The following is a 20,698-nucleotide window of genomic DNA, read 5'->3' on the forward strand; positions in this document are numbered from 1 at the left end:
TATGTTCATTACTGCATTTTGCAGAATAGCCAAGATTTGTAAGCAGCCCAAATGTCCATCAGCAGAGGAGTGAATAAAAAAGTTGTGGTGGGAAAAAAAAAATGGCGGCAGAGCGAATGGAAGGTACACAGACCATCTCCCAGGACCAAACTGGAATTACAATGAAAATAAAGACAAATCATCAGGAAGGGGCAACCAAAAGGAAGCTTAGAGGACCACATAACCAGGGACACTGACTCAATCCTGGTAGGCTTGCAAGGACGCGAGAGGGGGCTGGGAGCCCACGGTCCGCAGTGACCTGAGCTGGGACCAGCGGACTCGGCTGGAAGCAGTGCCCTCGGCTGGGTCCTGTGGCCTTGGCTTGGACCAGTGGCAGCCTAGGCTAGGTCCTGCGACCTTGGCTGGGTTCTATGCCCTCAGCTGGGTCCAGCGGCCTTGGATAGAAGCTGCTGCTGCCTCGGCTGCATCCGGCAACCTCAGCTGGGTCCTGTGGCATCGGCTGGAAGCTGCACCCTCGGCTGGGTCCTGTGGCCTTGGCTGGGACCAGCAGCTGCCTCGGCTGGGTCCTGTGGCCACCTCAGCTGGGTGTGACGCCCTTGGTTGGGAGCTGCCGCAGCCTCGGCCACCCTTAGCTGGGAGCAGCGCCCTTGGTTTAAAGTCCCAGGCAGCTCCACGGCACAGAGTCCAGACAGAGGCTAAATTGGCAGCAGCCACGCACCTTGGGCTCCGGCAGAGGGAAGGCAGACTGGACTGAAACTGTGTGGGGACACTCAGGATTTGGAGGGTGCTCAGAGCTTTGGTTGAGTGCAGCCACGCAGGACTGTGGTCATCCTACTCCTTCTCAGGGCCCTGGGGAGAGGCAGCGGCCAGTCCCTCAGAGATTCAACCCCACCTGGTGGCCATTGAAATTCTAATTGAGGCCCATTAACAACCAGCATCTGCCCCACCCTCGGGAAATCCTCTTATACTGAGCACCTGAGGGAGTTTTTCAGTCAACTCAGAAACCAAGGTTCTTCAGGTGACCACTACTAATAGCCTCCAGGCAAAAAAAGCTAGAAGATAACTACCATTCCCTGGGCTAGCAACTCTAACTAGAAAAGTTAAGACTTGACAGTGGTGTTTAAAGAGGATCTTCCCTGCCTCATCCAAAGCCAGGAGAGGGAGCCACAAACAGCAGAACACCAACGCCCACAGGGAAAATTTGGCAGACTCCAAAGCCCAATGTGATAGCCAAAATGGTGAAAAACAGAAACAAAAGCCAAATGAAAGAACAAGAGACCTCTACAGAAGATGAGATAAATGAGGTACAGTTAAGCAAGTTAACAGAACTATAATTCAGAGCCATGACCTTGAGGAAGCTCAACAGCATGTGTAAGGACATGAGCACCATAAGTAAAGACATAGAAACATTGAAAATCAACCAATTGGAACCACCAAGAAGAAATGAAGAATGACATAGCAGAAATGAAAAACACATTGGAAGGTCTAAAAAGCAGAGTAGAGAAAGCTGAGGACTGGATTAGTGAATTAGAAGACTCGGTACAAAAAATCAACCAACTAGAAAACCAAAAGTAAAAAACAATTAAAAAACAGGAAGACAGCTTAAGAGAACTGTGGGACGATTGGAAATGTAATATTATTCACATCATAGGAGTCCCCGAAGAAGAAGAAAATGAGCAAGGGTTAGAGAATATATTCAAAGAAATAGTGACAAAAAATTTTCCCAATTTAGTGAAGGAAGAAGGCATTCAAGTTCAAGAAGTACAGAGATTCCCCAAGTAAGAAGAACCCAAAGAGGTCCACATCAAGACACATAATAATCAATCTGCCAAAAAATGAAGACAAAGCGAGAATCCTAAATGCACCAAGAGATAAGCAACAGGTTACCTACAAAGGAACCCCCAGAAGGCTCTCAGCTAACTTCTCAACAGAAACTCTACAGGCCAGAAGGAAATGGCATGAGGTAATCAAGGTCATGAAAAACAAGGATCTGAATCTAAGATTACTATACCCAGCAAGGCTATCATTCAAAATAGAAGGTCAAATAAAGAGCTTCCCAGACAAGAAAAAGTCTAAGGGACAATATAAGCACCAAACCAGCACTGCAAGAAATGTTAAAAGAACTGCTGTAATTAGCAGGATAAATAGGAAGAAAAATGGAACCACACTAAACAAAAATGGCAATAAATAAGTACATATCAATAATCACCTTAAATGTAAATAGATTGAATGCTTCCATAAAAAGACACAGAGTAGCTGATTGGATAAAAAAGCATGACTCATCTATATGTTGTTTACAAGAAACCCACGTCACAACAAGAGATTCACAAAGATTGAAAGTGAAGGGATGGAAAAAAATCTTCCAAGCAAAGGGAAAGGAAAAAAAAGCTGGGGTACCAATACTCATATCTGATAAAATAGATTTCAAAATGAAGGCCATAACTAGAGACAAACAAGGTCACTACATATATTGAAAGAATCTATCCAACAGGAAGATGTAACCTTGAAAAACATATATGCTCCCAATACAGGAGTACAAAAACATATTAAAAATCTTCTGGAGGACTTCAAAGGGAAATTGATAGCAATACAATCATAGCAGGGGACTTCAACACCCCACTGACATCACTGGATAGATCCTCTAGACAAAAAAAATTAGCAAGAAAACAGAGACTCTAAATGAAGCACTAGACCAAATGGATTTATTTACTAGATATCTACATTACACCGCAAAACTACAGAATTCATAAACTCAAGTGCACATGGGACATTCTCAAAGATAGACCACATGTTAGGACACACACTAAGTCTCTACAAGTTCAAGAAGACTGAAATCTTATCAAGCATCTTCTCAGATCACAATGGCAAGAAACTAGAAATAAATTGGAAGAAGAACATACAAAGATATTTGAACACATGGAAGCTAAATAACATGTTATTAAACACTGAATGGGTTACCAAGGAGATCAAGGAAGAAATTAAAACTTCCTGGAAACCAATGAAAATGAACACACAACAACACAAAATCTATGAGATGCAGCGAAAGCAGTTCTGAGAGGGAAGTTCATAGCACTACAGGCCTAACTGAAAAAATAAGAAAAATATCTAAGAGACTATCTAACCTCATAACTTAAAGAACTAGAGAGCAAACAAAAGGAAAACCCCAGAGCAAGCAGAAGGAAGGAAATAGTAAAGATCAGAGCAGAAATAAACAACATAGAGACCAAAAAAAAAAAAAAAAATTGAAAGGATCAATGAAACAAAGAGCTGGCTTTTTGAAAAGATAAACAAGATTGATGAACCCTTAGCTAGACTCACCAAGAAACAAAGAGAGAGAACCCAAATGCACAAAATCAGAAATGAAAGAGAAGTAACAACCGACACCACAGAAACACAAAACACTGTTAACAGCTACTATGAAAAATTGTATGGCAACAAATTCGACAATCTAAGCGAAATGGAAAATTTCTAGAAGCACATAGTCTCCCAAAACTGGACCAGGAAGAGATTGAAAACTTGAGCAGACCAATAACAACAGAAAAAATTGAAGATGTAATCAAGACTCTCCCAGCAAACAAAACCCAGGCGCGGATGGCTTCATGGGGGAGTTTTACTGAACATTCAGAGAAGAACTAACACCCATTCTCCTCAAACTATTTTTAAAAATTTATGAAGAAGGAAGACTTCCAAACTCATTTTATGAAGCCAGCATAATTCTAGTTCCAAAACCAGAAAAAGACACTACAAAGAAAGAAAACCACAGGCCAATATCCCTGATGAAGATAGACGCCAAAATCCTGAACAAAATACTAGCAAATCGGATCCAGCAATACACCAAAAAATTATCCACCAAGGCCAAGTGGGATTCATCCCAGGGATGCAAGGCTGATACCATATTTGCAAATCAATAAACATCATACACCACATAAATAAAATGAAGAATAAAAACCACATGATCTTATCAATAGATGACGAAAAAGCCTTTGACAAAATTCAGCATCCATTTCTGATAAAAACGCTCAGCAATGTGGCAATAGACGGATCATATCTCAACCAAATAAAGACCATATATGAAAGTCCTACAGCCAACATCATACTCAATGGATAAAAACTAAAAGCATTTTCCTTAAGAACAGGAACAAGGCAAGGATGCCCTCTTTGCCACTCTTATTTAACATAGTACTGGAAGTCTTACCCACAGCAATCAGACATGAGGCAATAATAAAAGGTATCCAAATTGGAAAGGAGGAAGTGAAACTCTCATTATTCGCAGATAACATGATACTATACATAGAAAACCCCAAAGACTCCATCAAAAATTTACTAGACTTAATAAATGAATTTGGAAAAGTCGCAGGATAGAAAATTAACATCAAGAAATTGATGGCATTCTTATACACCAATGATGCACTCACTGAAAGAGAAACTAAGAAAACAATCCCACTTACCATTGCGGGAAAAAAATTAAGATACCTAGGAATAAACTTAACCAAAGAAATAAAGGACCTATTCGCAGAGAACTACAGGTCATTGAAGAAAGAAATAGAGGAAGATATCAAAAAGTGGAAGCACATACCCTGTTCATGGATTGGAAGAATTAACATCATTAAAATGTCCATATTACCCAAAGCAATCTATAGATTCAATGCAATCCCCATCAAAATACAAATGGCATACTTCACAGAATTAGAACAAGGACTTCAAAAGTTCATATGGAACCAAAAAAGTCCTCGAATAGCCACAGCAATCTTGAAAAAGAAGAACAAATTTGGAGGGATCACATTACCTGATTTCAGGTTATACTACAAAGCCACTGTAATCAAAACAGCCTGGTACTGGCACCAGAACAGGCATATAGACCAGTGGATCAGAACAGAGAACCCAAAAATGGACCCAAGGCAATATTCTCAATTAATATTTGACAAAGGTGGCAAGAGCATACAGTGGAGTAAGGACAGCCTCTTTAATAAATGGTGCTGGGAAAATTGGATAGCTACATGCAGAAAAATAAAACTAGACCATCAACTTACACCCTACACAAGAATAAACTCAAAATGGATAAAAGACTTAAATGTGACTCATGAATCCATAAAAATCCTAGAAGAAACTGTAGGCAACAAAATTTCAGACACCATACGCGCAGAATTTTCACTGATACATTACCTAAGGCAACAGAAACAAAGGAGAAAATGAACACATGGGACTACATCAAACTCAAAAGCTTCTGCACAGCGAAAGATAAAATCATCAAAACGGAAAGGCTACCCACTGTATGGGAGAGCATAATTGCCAGTGATATATCAGATAAGGGGTTAATTTCCAATATATATAGAGTGCTCATACAATTCCACAAAAGGAAGACAAAGAACCCAATTAAAAAATGGGCAGAGGAACTAAATAGACACCTCTCCAAACAGGACATACAAATGGCTAAGAGACAAATGAAGAAATGCTCAACATCGTTAACCATCAGAGAGATGCAAATTAAAACAACAATGAGGTATCACCTCACACCTGTCAGCATGGCCGCCATCAACAAATCATCAAACAACAAGTGTTGGCGAGGGTGTGGAGAAAAGGGGACTCTAGTACACTGTTGGTGGGAATGCACACTGGTGTAGCCACTAAGGAAAACAATGTGGTGTTACCTCAAAAAATTAAAAATTGAACTTCTATTTGACCCAGTGATCCCACTTCTAGGAATATACCCTAAGAAGCCTGAAACCCCAATCAGAAGGAATATTTATACCCCCATGTAAATAGCAGCACTATTTACAATAGCTAAGATCTGGAAACAGCCCAAGTGTCCATCAGTTGATGAATGGATAAAAAAGAAGTGGTACATATACACAATGGAGTACTACATAGCTGTAAGAAAGAAAGATCTCTTATCCTTTGAGACTATATGGAGGGACCTGGAAAGTATCGTCCTAAGTGAAACAAGCCAAACAGAGAAAGACAAGTATCATATGATCTCACTTATTTGTGAAATATAATGAACATAACAGTCTGAGGAATGGGGTAGTCCCAGAGATGTGGAAGTGGGGTACAGACTAACAATCCTCAGAATAGGGGGTGGTGGGGGAGAGATAAACCACAGAACTTATATGCATGTATGGATGAATAATGGACATGAATAATAAAGCTGGGGACAGGGCAGGGAGGGAGTGGGAGGGGAGAATCAGTGGGGCAAAAAGGAGAAACATCTGTAACAAAAATTAATTAATAAAATAAAATAAAAAATAAAAAAAAAGTTGTGGTGCACTTACACAATAGAATACTACTTGCTGTAAAAAAGAACGAAATTTTAGCCTTTGTGACAGCATGAATGGACCTGGAAAGCATTATGTTAAGTGAAGTAAGCCAGTCAGAGAATGGTAAGTACCATGTGATTAAACTTATATTTGGAATCTAATGAAAATAAATAAATAAGTTAACAAACAAAATAGAAACAGTCTAGAGACAGAGAAAAGACTGACAGCTGTCAGAGTGGAGGGGTTTGGGGAGCTGGCTGAAAAAGGTGAAGGGATTATGCATTAAAAAAAAACAAAACCTATAAAGTTATAGACATAAACAACAGTATGGTGACTACCAGAGGGTGTTGGGCCGGGGGGTGTAAGAGGGTAAAGGGGGAATAAATGGCCATAGAGGAAGACTTGACTGGATGTGAGCAATATGCAGGTGATGTATTATAGAACTGTACATCTGAAACTTATGGAATGTTATTAATCAATGTCACCCAATAAATTTAAGAAATGTTGCAGAAATGAAAAAAAGTTAAAATGCAGACTTCTCATTAAAAATCAAATCTTTCCTTTCAGTATGCAAAATAAGATGTTCTTTTTTTATAATCTCTCCAACAAAATATAAAATTACTATCGTGCTAATACATTAAATAGCATTGTGCATTGGATACTTTTTTCATGCAATGTATGATAATGCACCTCTCACTCTCTTAGGCTTTACAAAAGGAAATAAGTTTTTGTTCTTATACATTGATATAATAACATAATACTGTAGGTTAAGAACACTTTCTAAAGAATCTATAGAATAATTTATATTTTATTCTACACTGTACGTGGACGTATTTGCCCAAAATTTAACATTAGAAAGTCATAAAGACAAGCAAAAGACTATTGGAGGGGAAATTCTGAAGGAAGAGTTTTGACATGTACTTAGACCAGGGAAGTTTGGTGCACTAAATCAATCCTGAGTGGTAAACACTGTCAAGGAAAATAAGATCTTGTGCTCAGGAAAAAAGCCTCAATCTTATGTTAAGTTTCTGTTAATAAGCTTTCAGCACTGTTGTGCGTTACTTATATTCTTTTGTGTTCAATGATTTTTTAACCATCGTTTCTACAGAGAAGTGTTACCAAAATCCCAAACAAGTGTTCTCTGGGAACAGGGAATGATTTTAATATGGAAACATGTTTTAGTCTTTTAAAATGTATCTCTTTCAATGTTTACCATAGTTATTGAAGAAATAAATATGTATTTGAAATAGTTTAAATTTTTTTTCTTATTTACAGATTCCTTCTCTCCTTCCTTCCTTTCTTCCTCCCCACCCTGCCCTGCCCTGTCCCACCCCACCCCTCCCCTCCCCTCCCCTCCCCACCCCTCCCCTCCCCTCCCCTCCTCTCCCCTCTCCTCCCCTCCCCACTCCTCCCCTCTCCTTTCTTTTACTAGTTCAATTTATTTGCTCTTTGCTCTGAAAGGTATTTAAAGAGTAAAAGGATATTGCAATTAATCTTATAAATAAATCAATGTTTCTTCAGAAAGTCATTGAGATCATTTGTTGAGCTAATTGAGTTGAGGGATTATCAACTAATATGAAAATGTAAAACACACCCAAAGTAGATATTCATAGGTTATATGCCTGAATTAAAGTGAGATTATTTACAAAGGGAGAAATAAGTGGAGCCATGCTTATCCACAAACACCTCCTCCACAAACAGCTCTTAACCCCTTTGTTATCCTCCTGATACAGGCAGAAATTGTGACTATTTAAAGCAGAGAATTAACTTTAAAGTGGGAAATAAGTGCTGCTCTTAATTATATCAGAAATAAATATCTTTCATTGCAAATAATTGCTATTTTTCTAAATGACTCTTACAGGGATACTTCAATTGGTACTTTGACTCCTCTCTAGAAGCAATACGTTGCTAGGCCTTGTTGCTAAGCAAACGGTGAAAATAGCTGAATTCTGAGATTTTAGTGGCTGATTCAAAAAATATATTTGATCTGTAATTTAATATTAGATGGTATGTATGTCAATATATCTTTTGAATTTCATAAAGCATAATTTACATCAGCCAATCTAGAAAGTTTCCTGATCAAGAGGTGATATCTTTAAAGTTGCAAAAGACTCTAAAGTGTACAGCATATGTCATCTTTTAAAAATTTAATAAGTGATTACATTACAGAAAATCTAATGTTTTATAGTGTACAATCATTAGCTATATCCAGTTGGCATTTTCATGGAGAGGCATCAGTTTGCCAAACATTTATAAAAGAAAGGTGTTGGAAGATAATACTGTATAATTCTGTGTTTCTGTGTGTCTTTCAAGCAGAGACACTGACAGTGATTTATCCAAGCTATCTTTTCAATGATGCTTGTATAACAAATAATTTTGGTAGGTACATATTGTTTCCCTCCAGAGCAATTAGCAGATTTGTTTAAACCTTTAAAAGATAGAAACAGTACCTCCTTCTTGAGTGAAGGGCAAGCATGTCTACTACCCATTATAAAAAGCTTAAGTTCTCTAAGCTCAGTGTTCCACTCTGGTAGTAAAAAGCACTGTGTGTACAAGTGTCACTTGGTTCTTTTTGTATCACTATGTGGGAGCTGGGTCTTGGGAACCTGAATAAAAAAGAGTTTATATTCTGGCTATTGTTTTTGTTGTGAGTAATATAGTCTTTTGTCTCTAATCTAGATGTCTTGTGACTTCTAACAGCATCCATGAAACCGCTACGCTCACATGTGTTGACTGTAAACAAAAATGTTGGCTAGGTATTCCTTTAGCAAAACAATATATTTGATAAAAAAGAAAGTATTGCAATCTGGTATGTGCAACCATAGTGAGCCATGAGCAATTCAAGGGAACAAAGGAGAGGAAGTTCGGCCCTGGCCAGTTTGGTTGGAGCATCGACCTGCAGACCAGAGGGTCCCGGGTTTGGTTCCTGCTAAAGGCGTGTACCTTGGCTGCAATTTGTCCCCAGCCCTGGTTGGGGTCATGTGGTTGGCAGCCACACGATGTGTCTCTTTTTCATCAATGTTTTTCTCTCTTTCTTCCTCTCTCCCTCCCACTATATCTGAAGATAAATGCCAAAAAATATCCTCAGGTGAAGATTAAAAAAAAAAAAAGATAAAAAAAAAAAAAGGAGAGGAAGTTTGTATATAGAGGGGAAGAGGAAGTGGAGGGGGCTGTTATGACCATAGAGTTCTTCCTGTAGGGCTTTTTCAACTGATATGGTGCATAAGAGCTCCTCCTACAGGCCTTCCAGATTCCTGATTTGGTTAAAGTCTTTATTATTAATTTTAACATTTCCTCCTTTTGATCAGGATCTTTCTCTGAAAGCATCACTGATCAACAGTCAGACCTTCAGTCTTTGGTGGCTTTTTGTCCCTCGATGCCAGGGTGCCAGGAAGGAACTCTTCTGCATGTCCAGTCTCATGTGTGGGGAAAATTTGTGGTCCAAAAACCACTGCCTTAGAGGTTTCACAAGTAACAGGTGCAGTGATTAATAACAAGAAATCCGAAGCAAAATGAAAACAACATAGTCTATATGATGATTTTAAACCAGAAGTTCAGACCTGAAAGCAGTGAACTAAAAGGGTCATTACTATATTGGACACTGAAGCTCTTGACAGGAGGCTCAACACCTAGAGATGTTTTCTTTTTTATAACATTTTCCCCCAAGAAAGAGTAAATGAAATGTGCAACAATAAGAAAGGTTGTACAGGATTTGTCCAGTTATTTTGGGAAAGCTGTCTTCTTCAGATGCTGCCTGCTTCAGATCTGGGGACAACTTTAATTTCAGGTCCTCAGATTGTGTGTAGGTCTAGTCAGGATTTGGTAACTTTTTAGGTACAACACACGAATCCAAGCAGCTACTCCCCAGAGTTTAGCAGTGGAAGGATTAGTCAAGAATACCTCATAGGGGCCCTGGCCATTTTTTTTTTTTCTAAGTTATCAGCTAGGGCAAGTATCTATTTGAACCATGGTGGAGACTTGACAGCTTCTGCCTCTTTTTGGGGCAGCATTGCTTGTAGAAATGTCAGCAAGATGGTTTTCTTTAGCTTCTAGAGTCAATTTTAGAATGCCCTGAGCTCTTCATAATAACTAAAGCAGCAGATAAAACTATCGCATCCAATGATTCCTGAAAACATGGGCCATTTGTAATTTTATTTCCATCAGAAATAAGGAAGCTGCACTGCTTTCATAACATTACAAAATCATGAGCTACTCTGAAACCATTTCCACTGTCAGTCTAAATGTTGGCAGTTTTGCCCTTGGCTCAAATAGAAGCCCAAGTGAGAAAAGATGATTCAGTCTATTGGGCTGAAGTAACCAAAGGTAAAGCTGCTGCCTCAGTGACTTCAAAAGAAGTTATAATAGCATACTCAGCACAATACTTACCATTTTCATATTTTAAATATAAACCATCTGTAAAGCATGAGAAGTCAGTGTTACCCAGAGAGATTTCCTGCACACCATCGTTAAGGGTCAGGAGGTGATCTGTCAGCAATAAGCAGCTGTGAGGAGTTTCATCGGTGTTGGAGGGGAGAACAGTGTCAGGGTTAATGTTATTACACGTGAAAAAAGTTTATGTGAACAGGAGTTAACAATAGGACTTCACAGAAAATGAAGTGACTATCTATGTCTAAAAAAATGTTGGCTATAATGAGTATTCAGGAGGGCTCCTATGGCAGGGGCACAAAGAGAATTGAAGGAGTTTCCTCTGTGGCAGTGACCAAAGGGCAGTGTGGCTCTATGGCAAGGGTGACATCCTTGAGAAACAGGGACCAGTTGCTGACTATAATAAACCCTGTGGGTTTATGGTGGTCCCTATAATTTTTGTAAGTACTCCAAGGGAATTTCCTGTATTTCCTTATACAAAGAGAAAAAGGGAATCTGATCACGGATCCCCGAGAACACGTGGGTTCAGTGAACTCTCCTTTAAGACTCTAAAGGCTATGTCATTCCATTCTTCTGTTACAATGGATTGGGACTGTTATTCTTTTGTAAAACATACAGAGGTTTGGTCATAAGAGAGAGAGATTAGGATCCACTTTCAACAATAGCCAACTAGCCCAAGAAAGTCTCACTTTTGGTATTTAGTTTTAGATGTTGGGAAACTTAGGATACCATGAAGCTTATCTAGATCCAAGTATAATTTTTGTTCCAATATCGGCTGCCCCAAATATCAAACATGAGTTTTGGAACTGCAACTTTTTCTCAGAGAATTTATGTGCCTTTAAGGCCAAGAATTTTAACAGGTGCATGCTGTCTTCCTGTGAGGACACCTAAAAGGAAGAGCAAAGAAGCAAGTCATCCACATACTGCAACAAAGGAGAACTTCTAGGGAAAGTTATGTCATCCAAATCAGCCTTCAGGATTTATGGGAAATAAAAAGAACTCTCAGTAAAACCCTGAGGCATTACTGTCCAGGTAAATTGTTTTTTTATCAAGTGAAGGCAAGAAAGTGTTGACTAGCTTCACCAACTGGAATACTGAAAAATGCACAGCATAAATGAATTACAGTGATAAATTTACTTCCAGTCGAGATGGGTGCTAGTAACATACGGGGATTAAGAATAAATTGTCAACATATAACAGTGATATTTATTGCTCAGGGAGGAGGCGGGATTTAGACAAACCTCCACCCTTATCCTTGTTCCCTATTTTTGTTTGTTTTTAATAAAATGAAAGTGTTTCAGAGACTAGTGCAAGAGATAATAAGGCCCTGAGTTTTATAATCTGTTATAAACTTTATGCCTTGACAGGCCTCTTTACATATAGGGTATTAATTAGTTCTGGAAAGAGGTTTTGAGTAATCTATTTGAATCTTAATAGAAGGTGGACTGTGGATTCTGCCAATATCAGCTGAAGATTTTGCCCATAAAAGAGATGACAGCTGATCCAATGGGGAAAACTGATCAGTGTCCCCAGATTCAGCCACAGTGCCAACAGTAATGGAATAGAAGCTGTTGAAGGGCCATTTAGTTCACCTGATTGGCTATTTTGACAGCAACTGTCAAATTTTAGGATTATTTCTCTCTTTGGGGAAAAAGAAATTCCAGCATAACACTTCTTTAAGACGTCTCAGCCTAATGAATGACTAGGAACAGAGGAACAAAGGAGTAAAGAGGGTGGATTTATTAAAGAGTCTCCACAAAGAGGAATGGGTTACAGACAGGAACCTACTGAGTTTTAGTTAAGATTCTCACTATTTGAACCGTCATGACTCTCAGTGGGGCTGCTTTATAGCAGTGGAGTTGAGCGTCATGAGTAGAGCTCTGGTGTAAATAAGGACAGGGAGAGAAGTATTCCCAACATGGAGAAATGTGTCTCCAATTTGAATAAGTGGGAGGATAGGGTAAGGACCCTGTAGTTCCTTGGAGCCTCAACACTGGGAATTAGGGGGATCTTGGGAAGGCTGGTTAGAAGACTGAGGGTAACTGAAGCTCTTCAATGTGTGACAACTTATTTTCTGATGTCCTAGCTCTTTACAATAAAAGCAGAAGGTATGAAGTTTTTGCCTCCTAGAGAGGCCTTCATTTTCTGGAGTTGAAAATTAAAAATTTTAGTGGTCTTACTTCTAGGTGATTTGTTTAGGCCATGAGCAAATTTATTTGCCAAATTAGCCAAATCTACAGCGGACATGGTTTTCCATCCTAACTTGTCCTTTTAAGTAAAAGGGAAGTGTCAAAGTTCAGCCCATTAATAAACATAGAGTTAAAGGCTACACAAGTGGAATCAACATCTGAAGGAAGGCCAGATTTTCTTTGAAAATGATCTGAAGTCCACAATAATAGTCCTCAAGTTTATGATAGTCATCAGGATTTTGTAAACAAGCCTCAATTGTGTTTTAATTAACAGGCTTTCGAAAGGCTGCTGTACTTGCTTGGTCTCTAGCAAGTTTTGTTTGTTTCTATTTAGTGTTTTATAAAAAAAAAAAAAAATCAGAAGTTTGCTTTTCTAAATTTCTTTTAAGATGTTCCTATTGAGCAAGTCTCATCAAATGCTAAGCCACACCTTCAGTGACTACAGTGAACATGAACTTGCTGATATAGATCAGACGCCCAGGCTGTTGGTTTGAATAACTAGATTAAACTGTTCAGCAAATCTATGAGAATCCTTTTACCGTAGGAAATTCTTTAACTATAAATCACAATTCATCTTGAGTCCTGGGAACACAGGAAGCTTGGGGTTCATCAGGATCCTCAGAGGGTTTAATGTTACAGGACAAGTACAGAGGCGGATGGAGTGAGAGAAGGTTCAGAGGAGGAGGCTCTGGAGAGCCTGAGGGGAGGAAGCTGGGAGTGGAGAACAAGGTGGCATTGGAGGTGGAGACTGAAAAAAAGGAGTGAAGAGTCTAAAAGTGGTTCTCAACCTTCCTAATGCCTCGACCTTTTAATACAGTTCCTCATCTTGTGGTGACCCCCAACCATAAAATTATTTTTGTTGCTACTTCACAACTGTAATTTTGCTACTGTTATGTCTTAGCGACCCCTGTGAAAGGGTCGTTCGACCCCCAAAGGGGTCGTGACCCACAGGTTGAGAACCACTGGAAAGCTTGGGGTGGAGCCTGAGATAAAGAAGTCAAGGAGGAAGGACAAGATGCTGCTGGAGGAGAGAAGCATGAGACGTCTAAAGCCACCATTTTTTCCCTCTAAAAATTTGTTAGCCCCACTTAATTTTAAAACTTCATTTTGCCAAAAGGCAGCGTCAAATTCCTGGTAATGATTAGGAGTCTTAATATCCCACTCAAAATAGGCGTTTCATTCACTTTTGCCAATTTCAAAGCTATGATTGTTCAATTTAGTTTTAAGAAAAGTAAGTGTGAGAATTTCAAGTTTCCCATAAATGGCCATGAAGTTCTAAATTACATTTGCTCAGATCTGTCTCTTTGAACGTGGCATGAGAAGTTACTTTGGTTTTTACACACAGATTTGGTGGGGTCCCTGTAGTGGGGACACCCTGAAAATATTTAGATAACCAAGATCCTATTTTTCAGGAATTTTTCTCAAGCAGAAAGCTCAAAACAGTTTAACAACTAAAACAACTTAAATAGTTTAAACAGCTTAAAGGACCCAAGTAGCCTTTAAACAGTGCAAGTGGCCTGCAGACTTGATACCAGTCAGTTCCACTTTAGAAAAGTCCCAATGGGCTCAGGTCAGTAGTTGAAGCAACACGGTTTCAGAGAAGCAACTCAGTCCTGAGGGAGTCTGGCCATAAGCTGAAAGAGCTTCTTTCTCATAGAACAGCCTGCTCCTGAAAGAGCCTGGCTAAAGGGTGAATGTGACAGGTCAATGGGACAATCCGATTCCAGGGATCCAGACAGAATCAGGCCGAAGGCCAGCACAAGCAACCCCGTTCCAAAAGAATCAAGTGGATGGCTAACAGGGTCCCCAGAACAGGCTGATCCCCTAGGGGTCAGGCCAAAGAGTTAAACTAGAGCCCGCAAGCAAGGCCTTTCAACAGAAAAGGAGAGAAAAGAGAAAAATGTAGTAACCTCTAAACAGATCCCGAATAAAGCCCCGAGAGCTTCAAAATTCAAAAGCAACAACAGAAGCTGGAGTTCAGAAGAAAACTCACCGTCAACCGAGCTGGAAAGGAAACTAGTGAGCTCAAATGGCTCTGTGGGCACCACAGCTGTTCGCTCACCAGCCCCAGAGCTAAGGGCAATCGTCTATGGAGTCTCCAGATGTGTTGACCATAAACAAAAAAGTCACCCAGTATTCTTCAACACAAAAAGTTTTATTCCTGAAAAATCACTGCAGTCTGGGACCTGCAGCCATAGCAAGCAAAATGTAAGTCCCCAGGGAAACAAAGAAGACAAGGTTTTTATATAGAGGGGAAGAGGGGGAGATGGGCTATTATAACCCTAGAGTTTTCCCTGTAGGGCTTTCACAGGGAGTACATGGGCTCTGACACCTTCTCTTACCTACAGGCCCTCCTAATTCCTACCCTGGTTAAAGTTTTGTTATTAATTTTGACACTTGTTAGCCTAAAAGAGAGTAAATTCTCAGACCCTTCATGGTTCTTGACAGAAGGCATACTTTTATTGACAGTTAATGTTATAATAAGTGTGTTCAACCAACTGAAGCTTTATGAGACTTAGACACTTCAATGGTAAGAAACAAACAAAAAGTACATAAAAATATTAATCATAAGTGGTAGTGTGGAATCTGGATTCTAGGCAATGTAATCAAGAATGTATAATTTGTACCTCAATGTTCATTTATGAGCTAATTTGTTCTGTTAACAAACTTTAACCTTGAGCCAAAATGTCAAGGAGAAAATTCTTTTGTGTAGGCAGGCACACCTTCTCAGAATTTTAAATATCATTCCATTTAGGTATTTTTCTGCTTTGTTCAAATACATATAATTCTGATCATGTATCATTTAATAAAAATCTAATTTCTAACATCTGATCTTAATATTACATACCTGTGATATAGTGATTTATAAGAAATATATGTTTGGTGTTAGTCCCCATTTCTGGCAGAGAGCTCCTAAAAACCTTGGAATTTCTTAAGTGATAAAAGCAATAAAGGAATATTTTTGTTATGTTAATGGGATGACTTTGGGAGTGCCCCTGGGTTACTTAAGGATGGGGGTTGGTTGCACTAGGGAAGAACCAACTTTGTGATGGGAGGTTTGAAACTTTTAGCTCTGATCTCCAGGGAGAAGTGAGGGGCTAGAGATTGAATCAATCACCAAAGGTCCATGATTTTGTCAGTCATGCCTATGTAGTAAAACACCATAAAATCCCCAAAGGACAGAGTTGGAAAAGCTTTTAGGTTGTGAACACATGGAGATGTGGGGAGAGTGTCAGCTAGGAGAGGGCATGGGTGCTCTGAACCCTTCCCCCATGCTGTCATTGTTGTTCTTGGGGTGCCTGAGGAAAATAATCTCCTGAGACCTTCATGGGAGGAGGGGTTTCATGGAAAGCTTTATTGAAGATGTAAAATCAAAAGTTTTTCCCTCCCAGATCCCACCTTCATCTATCTTGCCATGGAATAAGTTCAATTTTGTCTTTAGCAGGGTCCGATTAAGGCCACTGCCCAGAATTTCTGCTCCATCTTGAAGTACAGTCCAGGCAAGCATCTGTCTACCTTAGCTGCATTCCCAGCTGCCATCCATTGGATGTGGAGTCCACATGGCCATGGGCTGTGCAGCTGCTTAAGGCCACACAACTATGGAGAGAGAATAGGCGAGTGCGGGTCACAGAGCAAGAGAGAGTAAGAACAAACAAGAGGGGTCTCTTTGTCTGGGAATATCAACCTTCCAAGATTTTGTGTGTTTACAATGGGGTCTACCCCCTAGACAATCCATGGTTCCCCAGGCTAGACCTAAAGGTAAGTACCTTCTCTACATTACCCCAACTTCACGGCATATGTGCCCATCTCCCCCTTTGTTCAAACCCTTCTCCCAATGATCTGCAGGGAAAGGACTGGCTGTTCCCTGGGGAATGTGAAGCTATAGCTTCCTGGTAAAGCTGCCAGGATGACCATGCTTACGTCTGACTTCCACTTTGCTCTCTTTCTATTATTAATATTAATAAACTAGTTAATTACAATGGTAATACTTGTCCCGTGCATCTCTTAATCTATTTGTATTCTTTAATATTTTTCATAAGAAATGGAAATCTAGTGAATAAAAGGGTTTCCTGAATTCTGTGAGATGCTCTAGCAAATTAATTTAACCCAAGGAGGTAGTTGTGGGAACCTCTGATCTGCAGTCATCAGTCAGAAGTACAGGTAACCACCTTGGCTTGAGAGTGGCATCAGAAAAGGAGGGCACTTTAATAGGACTGAGCACTTAACCTGTGGGATCTGATGCTATGTTCAGGTAAATAGTGTGAGAGTTGAGTTTAAAGTGTAGGACACCCAGCTGGGGTCAGGTAATTGCTTGGTGGTATAAGAAAAACTCCTCTCTCCTGACAGTGACATTAGGTGCAGAACACTTAATACTACTGGTTCTCATTTTTAAAGATATATCAAAATTATCTGGAGGATGTTAAAACACGGATTGTGGGCTTCACTTATAGAATTTCTGTTTTAGTAGGTCCCGATAATTTGCATTTTTAACAAGTTTCCAAGTAATACTTTTGATCTGGGAAGCAAAATTTGAGAATCGTTGATATAGAACAATGTTTCAAAATGGCACAACATATTTAAAGAGCTCATTATTTAGAATCAGACAGACCTAGGTTAGAATCTCAACTATGCCATTAACTAGTTGTATAACCTTGGAAAACATAATTATTTTTGAGACTCAGTGTCTTCATCTGTAAGGTAGGACTAATAATGATATCTATCTTAAAGACAGGTTGTGAATATTGAAAAATCCATTTAAAGTGCTTTGTATAGTGTATGGCACTTAGTGAGTATTCAATAAATGATATTATCACTGTATGACTATATTCTAAATTAATTTTTTATAATATTCATAAAATAAATATTTAAATATTAAATCTCTTAGTTTATTTAAAATACACTTAAAACCAAGAACTTACATGCATGTATGTATAACCAATGGACATAGACAACAGAGCTGGGGGGATGAAGAAGAGGGTGTCAGTGAGGGAAAAAGGAGAAACATCTGTAACAAAAACAAATTAATAAAAAAATAATTTTATAAACAATGCTAAATAAAATCTGGCAAATAAAAATAAATAAATAAATAAAATAAAATACACTTAAAATGGTGATATCTAATACATATATATACCTTACTAAATATCATAGAACTGGCTAAAAGTAGTCTCATTAAATCAGGACATATGCCTGAAGCAAATCATTTACTTGGACAGGTTCTCCCAGGCTTTATTAAAACATTTCTTATAGGTACACCAAACCTTCTTTGGTTATTGAGGCCTGCTTACATCCCTGTGAATGGTATTATGTGCACACACTTTTTGCTGTTGTGGTTATTTTCTCTTAAAATTGGATATTATCTCTTGGTATCTATGGTAGCAGATGACTTTGATTTTCTAAAAATTGCCATAAAATCTGAGAAAAGTCCATTAGGAGTTATCAGAGAAATCATCAATTTCTAATGTGAGGATGTTTTATAAGGTTTTTTTTCCCTCCAGCAAGAAACTATTTTCTTTTCTCGAAATATCAGAAAAGAGAAAATCTGTAAGAAGCACCATGTTCCTTATTATAGAGGCTTATTTTTAAGATTTTTATTTCAGTATTTGTATACATATGTATAATTCTCAATGATGATTAATAATATGGCATAGAAGTCTATTGAAGTCTAATTAAATCTTTGCACATCAAAGTGTTGGCCATAGATAGGCAGCATTAGCATCACCCAGGAAATTATTAGACATGTAGACACTTAGCCTCTATCACAGACCTACTGAATCAAAATTTGAATTTTAACAAGATCCCTAGGTGAGTCTTATGCTCTTTCAAATTTGAAAAGCACTGATTTAATAACATCTCTGACATTGTGAATTAAAATTTTTTTTGTTCAGTTGATGCATATTTCTTCCTTATATTAAAAATAATGTATGGTTTGTAATACAATACAGGAAGAAAAAAAGAGAAAGCATGTTCTCACTCAAGGAATTAATTTTACGTATCTATATTAAAATTGCATGACATTTGGTGAATGTCACCAATTATCTTCAAGCTCATAGAGAAGTAGACATGAATGGTTCAAAAGCAAATCTTTAACCTCCTACACTGTAAGGTAGGTGAAGAAGAGGGCTAAATGCTGGTCACAGTAACTCCTGATGCCCATTTTCCTACCCAGTGGGGGAACTTGTTCTTCTCCTCAACAAAAAGTCCTGAGTTTAGAAGCCCTCCTCTCTGCACCCCACTCTTTTTGCTCCAATCTGGTGAGATCACAGAAGCAGTGGCCTCCATTACAAGGATAGAGCAGGGCTTCAGCCTATACCCACAGAGAAGTCATCCTCAAGGTCATGTATAACAGGTGGCAGGTATCTACAAGAAAGCCTTTGAGGACAGCACACTTCATGCCACTGACAAGAATAAGGATCTAACTAGCAATTCAGAACTTTCTTTGATTGGTAATACTCTTGCTACAAGATTTGAGATAATTTCAGAAAGAATTATATGAGGCACTTACAAGAGAAATATCAGACTATGGATGATTAAGAGGAGACAGGCTAGACTAGACATGGGAGGTCTCTAAATCTTTTAGCAGGTTTTTACAACTTTTCATCCAGAAAAAGTCGGAAATTAATAATAACAATAACCAAATCTCTATGACTTATAGTTTGTTTGTAATTGTGAAAACTACATTCATGAGACAATTTGGTTATCTCAATAAATTCTACAGATACATTTTCTCTCCAGGTATTTCCAGAAACAGCCATCAGACTCTGTGGATCACACTGATAATTGTATTACCTAGAATGATCAACATCAGGAATGTAATACCTGTTTACAATACTTACTTAATGGATATGGGAGGTGTATGTTGTGGTAACTTTACTAACAGGTCTGGTACAAAGTGACTCCATTTCAGTTCCTGCTAGTTGATTTATCAGTTTCAAAAAATTTCCTTACATTCTCAGTTAAGACTTAGAAATAAGTCTGCAAGCTTAGTCTATTTTTTACTTTCTTTCTCTTTACAGTTTTTTGTTAGTTATGTTATTTCCATATTTAAAAAAAAACACATACACAATCTATGTCCTATCCTATTGCCCTTATTCATCATTTAGTTGGAGTTCTACAGTGAAGTATAATCAGGGTTTGTCCCCAGACCTTATACTGGAGTTTCTCCTTTGATTCCCATCCAGGTATGTCATATACCTATATGTTTATGAAGGATTCCCCTGTTATATACTTGCATATTTTAAAGCAGATCAATATGGTTTTAAAAATGTTAATTCTTATAACTTGAATATTACTCTTTAATCGTTTTAATGTAATATATTCATCTATGACATTTTAGAAATAGCTGGTACAATGTTTGGCTAATTTTTTCATGTGTTTCCACACTGATCTCTCTAATTGTTCTTGTTATTGTAGTTAATTTTCCTTTGTTTCCCATGTATATTATGTTTTTGTCTGCAAATAAGCCTACATGGCACTTACACATCCTGTTTTATTTTACTTCTTAAAAATTGCATGGACTAGCACTTACCAACATATTTTAAATAAGGGTGGAGATATTGTGGATTCTCACCCATTCTTATTTTATCTTCACAGAAATTTTGAAGAAAATTATTTTATTTTCGATAGTTTTCTTTTATTACCTTTTTACTTATTACATTAAATGGTAATGTCTGATGAATTTATTTGATAAATTTGGGACATATTTGAAAAAATAAATTATTTGAGTACTTTGATGTATGTGATTAATTAGCTTGATAGATTAATAAACAATAAAACACTCTTGAATTTATGAAATAAATCCTCTTTGACATTTCAGAATAGCAAGTATTTCAATGAGTTTGGTTTACTCTTGCTCATAGCTACAAGGTG

Source organism: Molossus molossus, unplaced genomic scaffold, assembly GCF_014108415.1.
Source record: "Molossus molossus isolate mMolMol1 unplaced genomic scaffold, mMolMol1.p scaffold_m16_p_5, whole genome shotgun sequence".
Classification (NCBI taxonomy): domain Eukaryota; kingdom Metazoa; phylum Chordata; class Mammalia; order Chiroptera; family Molossidae; genus Molossus; species Molossus molossus.